Raw genomic sequence first — 6,681 nt, 5'->3', positions numbered from 1 at the left:
AAGAAGTTTTTACAATTTTGTTGGAACCTATAGTGTTTCGTAGGTAGTAATTCACGTGCCTTTCCATAGGAGATTCTTTACAAATGGACTTCATCCTCAAGCAAGTATTGGATAACTTAAGGTGCTGTATATTACAGTATCGTGTCCTTCAATGGTAATAAGTATATTTGAAGTAGGTACGAGCTTTTATACCTTTTTATAATGATATCGTAGTTCGCTGTTTGGACCAAGTGGTAATAGGTGGTCGCTTTAATACTAGTAGACTATGTGGACATGTAGAAATAAAAGTGGAAGGTAACGAACTAAAACTAATCCTTCGCTACCTTCCTAAGCATGAATATTTCATGTGACGAAATGCTTTCGTTTCCGCTAGAATCTTGGACATACTTTTTGCTCTAACCGGAATATAAACTGATGAATAACCTCCTATAGGACTTCTTCTTGAAGAACACGGATAATTTGTTACATCAATAATAAATTTTCATACCATTTCTATCGTAAATGTCTTTATGCTACGTAGCAACATGCACATCGGCATGAATTTTTGGTCGACATCAAGTCGATTACTCGAAATTGTGCAAATGTAGGTTTGTTTACGATGACATTTTCATAACAACGATAAAACACGTTAAATTTCCTTAAAAATGGTGTTTTTTACATAAAATAGTAATGTCCCAGATTTTTTGACAGTTCCCGTGACAGTTGTATAGATGGCGCCATTTGAAAAAAATACATCTTCTGTATCGGCGCATGCCCAATATAACCGTTCAAATAATACCACATTTCAACCGCGTAGGTTCATTTGAACGTTGCGGCGGTTCCTATTTTCTTAGGAAGTAGTGCTTTTTTGCGCAACTTCCATTGGGGAGTATTCCCTGACGTGTACCACGGCGTACTGCGTTGAGGGGTGTACACGTAGTGTATAATACTTCCCTAACAACAACATAGTTCCCTTTCAGCTCATTTTTCGGATAGGGTGTTTTGTTTAGGTCATTTCCGCTGATAGTTCCGCTTTCTCCGCTCGTTCGAGGAAAGATAGTGTTTGGATGTTAGTTAGTTAGCTTAGGTTAGGGGGCTAATAAACCAATAAACCGAATGCTCCATTCTAAAAAACAGTTTTCATCAATCTGACAATAGAATCACATTTATACATACCTAGTCTAAGAATTTTAGCATTACGGGGGAACTCAGAGCCGCCCCCTTCAACTTCTTCGGTGGCCCCATACCGATGTCGAACTGAAGGTAACCTGAAATCCTATTAACAAAAGATTTTTTAATTTCATTGTTGCTAGGAATTTGTCACTTTACAAGATAAATTAAACGATAAAAGAGGGTAAAATGATCCCACGAAGATCCCAATTCCACGAGGTGGAAGAATGTCTTCGAAATCTAAAAAAATACGTGCGCCATAACTTGATCGTTTACCATAATTCACTTACCAATAAAATAAACAATTAAAAACAATATAAATGGACCGATGAACGTAAATGAAAAATTTACTAAACTTCACCCAAGACGAAACGTGATCGCAATGGAACCTGGAAATAACGTGGCGCCACCGTCGTAGAATGAACTACCTTCGCGACGGGGATCTAAATATCGACGTGACTCCCTAATTTTTATTAAATATAACCTCTCGGCACGGGATTAATGCGATTTCGATTTTCTTCGGAGAGGTCAATTTAAATAGAGTACTAATTATGCTAAATTTTTCCCATTGTAAGTATATAACTATGAATTATAGTTTAAAAATTATAAAAGAAAATTGGCACAGACGAACTAACGTATTTTTTACAAAAAAATTTCCAGAACCTTTATTTTTCAATCGATTCGGACGGTGAAAGGTGCATCTGATAGCTAATAATTCGAGCTAAATATTCCCCATTGAACGTACCCGTCTGGCAAGTCTCTTAAAAAAATTATTACAGAGTATATAGTTCAATGATTTATATAAAACATGACAGTACTATGAAGTTAGGTTATAAAAAATTACTGATATTCAGTTTTTATTTGATCAAAATGGCGGATAGCCGGTTACATTCTGTGGTGCTATACAGTGCGAACAGTGCTTTACTATGCCGCTTCAATAAATAATGACGTTAGTAAATATTTGCCGCAATAGGCGCGGGGCACCAATACTAATTTATAACCTTAAACTTCAAAACAAATTAAACATTTGACATATGATTATATTTAACCCAAATAAAGATTTAATCACCTTGTAAGTTTCCAAATGATGTGAAATTATACGAATAGGAAATTGCTACAACAATTGAAACAATTTTATTTCTTTTACAAATCGTTAATATTGAAGTAATTGGATAAATCACATGTTATAAACAACTGTTCGAAGATCTCGTCACCATAATTAAGACAGGGGTCCACTCTTTTCTTTGTTTTCGAAGCCGGCATGTAAGTGCCGTTGCATAATGCTTCAAACGGTAGCTTCTATATCTGCTCGTAATTCGGCAATGGTGTGTAAACGGTTTCGAATACGTTGACATCTAGTAAATTTGCATGCAATATTTTAGGACTTTGCAAGTCCAGACGATGAGTTCTTGTAACACGGTTACTTTAAAGGATAGAAGTACAATTTTCTCCAGGCAATAGTGTCACACGTTCCGTATGAGATATCCGTTAGTGGGACAAATTATCGCAGTTGCTTTTTTCGACTTTGTTCAAGACGAGCAAGAATATCTTTTACAAACGCCTTATTAGCAATCGCTAAGCGGCCAGGTGACTTTCCAGAAGCAAGACTTCCTGTATGTGAAACCGTTCAAGTAAACGACGAGCATTTCAGCGTATATTGTTGTAATCCTCGTCACGGTTGACATCCGTTTATCGAAACTCCTGTATACACAAACGTATCGAGTACTCTCAAACTTCACTTTCATCTTTAGTTCCATTACGGAAACAGAACTGCAAACGCATCTTATTCTCTTCTAAGAAGTAAAAGGCTTGTCGAAGTAAACCTATTGCCTATTACACGCTACAACTAAAAAAACGTTTGTTTGTAATTTACAAGTAATTTACCCACCTTGTAAATATTCGAAAGAAACTGGTAGTCTTGAAAAAAGTCGTGTTGAAAGGAACGATAGTAATAAGAATTAGAAATTATAGTTTGTGAAATTATAGGTTATATTTTGTATTGGATAAATATAGAAAGTACCGCAATCCATTTGGCTCGTGTGTTAAAGAGAGAAAGCATAATTTTTGCCCAAAAAAATTCTAGTAACTTTAATGTTGGGGATTGTATCACCTGTTTAGAGATGGGATTATATTTATATAAAACATGACAGTACTATGAAGTTAGGCTATAAAAAAATTACTGATATTCAGTTTTTATTTTTAAATTTTTTTAAGTTGGCAGCAAATTTTCACCAAAATGGCGGATGATTGTGTTACTTTCTATATCTAGTGACTTTAGTATATAGGTGCACATACACGATAGCTGGTTGCGGCAAATAATTACTATTGTCATATTTTATAAGAGCGGTGCAGCATATAATTATTGATCTCTCAGTATGCGCACGTGTGTAAATATACGAGATATCGCGTTTTAAGTGTTTTCAATGGTGTCAAATTACATATCGTTATATTTCCTTTATTTATAGTCCGATCTCGATAAATATTCAGTATTCAGAGGTTGGAGAAATTGAGGCACCCGTTTCCATCCTTTCGGCACTTCTATCTCCATTCCGAAATTCTGACCATCCCATCGATTAGATTACATCGAGAGCTTTCCAAAGATACCTATAAAGACCCGTCTACGACGCACCGTTCTCGAGATATCGCGTTTTAAGTGTTTTCGGTGGTGTCAAATTACAAATTGCTATATCTCCGTTATTTACCGACCGATCTCGCTGAAATTTGGTATCGAGAGGTTTGGGGACCAGGGCCATTCGATTCCGTCATTTCCGAGCTGGTATCTCAGTTTCCAAATTTCGACCCTCCCATCGGTTAGATTAGGTCGAGAACTTTCTAAAGACACCCAGGAACCCCTATCTACGACGTTCCGTTTTCGAGATATCGCGATTTAAGTTTTTGATAAAAAATCCAAAAAACGGTTATTGCGTAGATCGTCTAGAAATGTCGCGAAACGCGTGATTCCGAAGTATCGAGGTCGCAGGTCGAAAGACGACAGAGATGCGTCGATATCTCGAACAGGGGAGGGGATAGGAAAAAATTGAAAATCCCATTTCGAGCTCCCGATCGGACGCAGCTACGGTTTAAATTTGGTCCAGATCGGCCGGTAAATAAGGGAGATATTAAGAGATGCGCGGCCCTTTAAAACGCATCCATGCGCGTGGACTTAGAAAAAAAAGGCACACCCCCGCCCCCCGAGCGACACGGGCTCCCCCCTTCGGCCACAGGCTGACGCCCGGCGCCTACTGAAGACGCGGTCGAAATTTTTCCCGGTTTATACGTACAACTTCGGAGATCGATCGCGTACGAGTAGATACGGGATTGTATAAATATAAATTGAGTATATATATATACTCGTTTGTGACAAAATTTTTTTTATCGACGTTTCGCGACCCGTTTGTTGTCGATGAGGGAAGGACACAATTTGGACTGTTGGCGACGGCGGCGTCGGGTGACGTCGACAGGCGTCGCCAAAATGCGAATCTCGGTAACGGAAAGTCGTACGAAGGCGTGTGAGGTATCGTTGGAAAGGTCTCGGCGGCGCGATTACGATAGATTAGGTTGAGCGCGTCTTCCCATCATATTTGACTTGGACGGTTCGGCCCATAGTTTTTTAATGGGACCCCGTACGTCTCACGCGGGACGGTCGGGACTATCGATCGATCGCGTTTCGAGGGGGGGAAGTAGAGCTACTTTTCGAGCAATTTCGCTCTCTTTCCGCTCCCGTTTTCTCGTGCGCGTCCTCCCCCGCGGGGGGGTGTCGCGACTTTCGCGATCGAGTACCTCGAAAGCCTCGACCCTCCTCCCCCCCCTATCCGCGAGCTCGATTTTTCCAGTTCGACGGGCGACCCTCGGCGAATTTTTCTTCGGAGGTGCGATTTTGGGGGGTGACAGCGGGGGGGTGAAGGGAGATTTTGCGGAGGTAGCGGGGCATCGTAAAAATCGCGCATTCGGAATTCGAGGCTCGTGTAAAAATTTCGCGAAATTCTACTCGGCCGATTTTAAATTATTTTCGAAAACGTCGGGAACACGTTGTTATCTTCTTTTAATTATAACAATGCCTAGAAACGTACACATACACTGGGCTCTATAATTACATATACATATATATAAAAATGAATTTTTAGCATTTGAGGTACCTACCTTTCGTTGAACCTCGATCTCGCTTAGCTTAGAAGTAGATCTTATTCGCGCAACCCGTTTATCGTCCACGACGTAAGGGTGAGATTTCGACGACGACGACGCCGGCGTCGCCGCAGTCGGCGACGTCGGCGCGCGTCGTCGGACGCCGCCAAAATGAGAATCTCGGTAACGAAAAGTCGTAGGAAGGCGTGCGAGGTATCGTCGGAAAGGTCTCGGCGGCGCGGTTAGGATGGGCCGTGTCAAGTTCGGGCGCCGGCGGCGCCGACGCCGGCGTGCGTCGTCGGGCGTCGCCGAAATGAGAATCTCGGTAACGAAAAGTCGTAGGAAGGCGTGCGAGGTATCGTCGGAAAGATCTCGGCGGCGCGGTTAGGATGGGTCGTGTTAAGTTTCGGCGCCGACGACGCCGACGCCGGCGCGCGTCGTCGGGCGTCGCCGAAATGAGAATCTCGGTAACGAAAAGTCGTAGGAAGGCGTGCGAGGTATCGTCGGAAAGATCTCGGCGGCGCGGTTAGGATGGGTCGTGTTAAGTTTCGGCGCCGACGACGCCGACGCCGGCGCGCGTCGTCGGGCGTCGCCGAAATGAGAATCTCGGTAACGAAAAGTCGTAGGAAGGCGTGCGAGGTATCGTCGGAAAGGTCTCGGCGGCGCGGTTAGGATGGGTCGTGTTAAGTTTCGGCGCCGGCGACGCCGACGCCGGCGCGCGTCGTCGGGCGTCGCCGAAATGAGAATCTCGGTAACGAAAAGTCGTAGGAAGGCGTGCGAGGTATCGTCGGAAAGCTCTCGGCGGCGCGATTAGGATGGGCCGCGTTAACTTTCCAACTAACTGCAATCTAACCTAACTGCGCGCGTCGACCTAACCTAACCGAGCATTTCGACCTAACCTAACGTGTCTATCTAACCTAACCTAACTGCGCGCGTCGACCTAACCTAACTTAACCGCGATCTAACCTAACTGAGCATTTCGATCTAACCTAACACGTCGATCTAACCTAACCTAACCGCGCACGTCGACTTAACCTAACCTAACCTAACCTAACCGCTACCTAACCTAACTACACATCGCGACTATCTAACCTAACCCAATTGCAATCTGACCTAATTGTGAGGGAAGGGGGGAGGGGGGGGGGGTGATTATTTGCGTAAAACCACCTTCGATTTCCAGATAAATAAGAAATATACGCAATTTTTTACAAATATCGACGTTCGAGTGCCCAAAAAAGTCACTCGGGGACCGCGTATTCTCGCCAAACTTTACCGCTCACCTAATCTCGTAGTGTAGAGTCGATTTTGGCAAAAAAAAAAAAAATTTAATTTTTCGTCAAAATTTTTTCGAAAATCGCCGTTTTCATATCGATTACGATTTAACGCACTTGCGATCCTATCGTGGGGACT

General features: G+C 42.5%; 1 long non-coding RNA gene across 2 annotated transcripts; it reads right to left on the bottom strand.

The window, feature by feature from the left end:
* Window positions 1-9: 9 nt before the first annotated feature.
* On the bottom strand, window positions 10-1,830 carry LOC116172402. 2 transcript variants are annotated; one of them, XR_004145651.1, is made up of 5 exons: window positions 1,440-1,830; window positions 1,309-1,389; window positions 1,156-1,255; window positions 193-1,105; window positions 25-146 (listed from the first exon to the last, which is right to left on the bottom strand). It is a non-coding gene; the product is annotated as an uncharacterized LOC116172402 (long non-coding RNA). The 2 variants fall into 2 exon arrangements; XR_004145650.1 differs by having other exon boundaries at window positions 10-1,105.
* Window positions 1,831-6,681: the final 4,851 nt, after the last annotated feature.

The sequence above is a fragment of the Photinus pyralis genome, unplaced genomic scaffold (assembly GCF_008802855.1).
Source record: "Photinus pyralis isolate 1611_PpyrPB1 unplaced genomic scaffold, Ppyr1.3 Ppyr1.4_LG5, whole genome shotgun sequence".
In the NCBI taxonomy this organism is placed as follows: domain Eukaryota; kingdom Metazoa; phylum Arthropoda; class Insecta; order Coleoptera; family Lampyridae; genus Photinus; species Photinus pyralis.
This window is presented reverse-complemented; position numbering and strand designations above follow the sequence as displayed.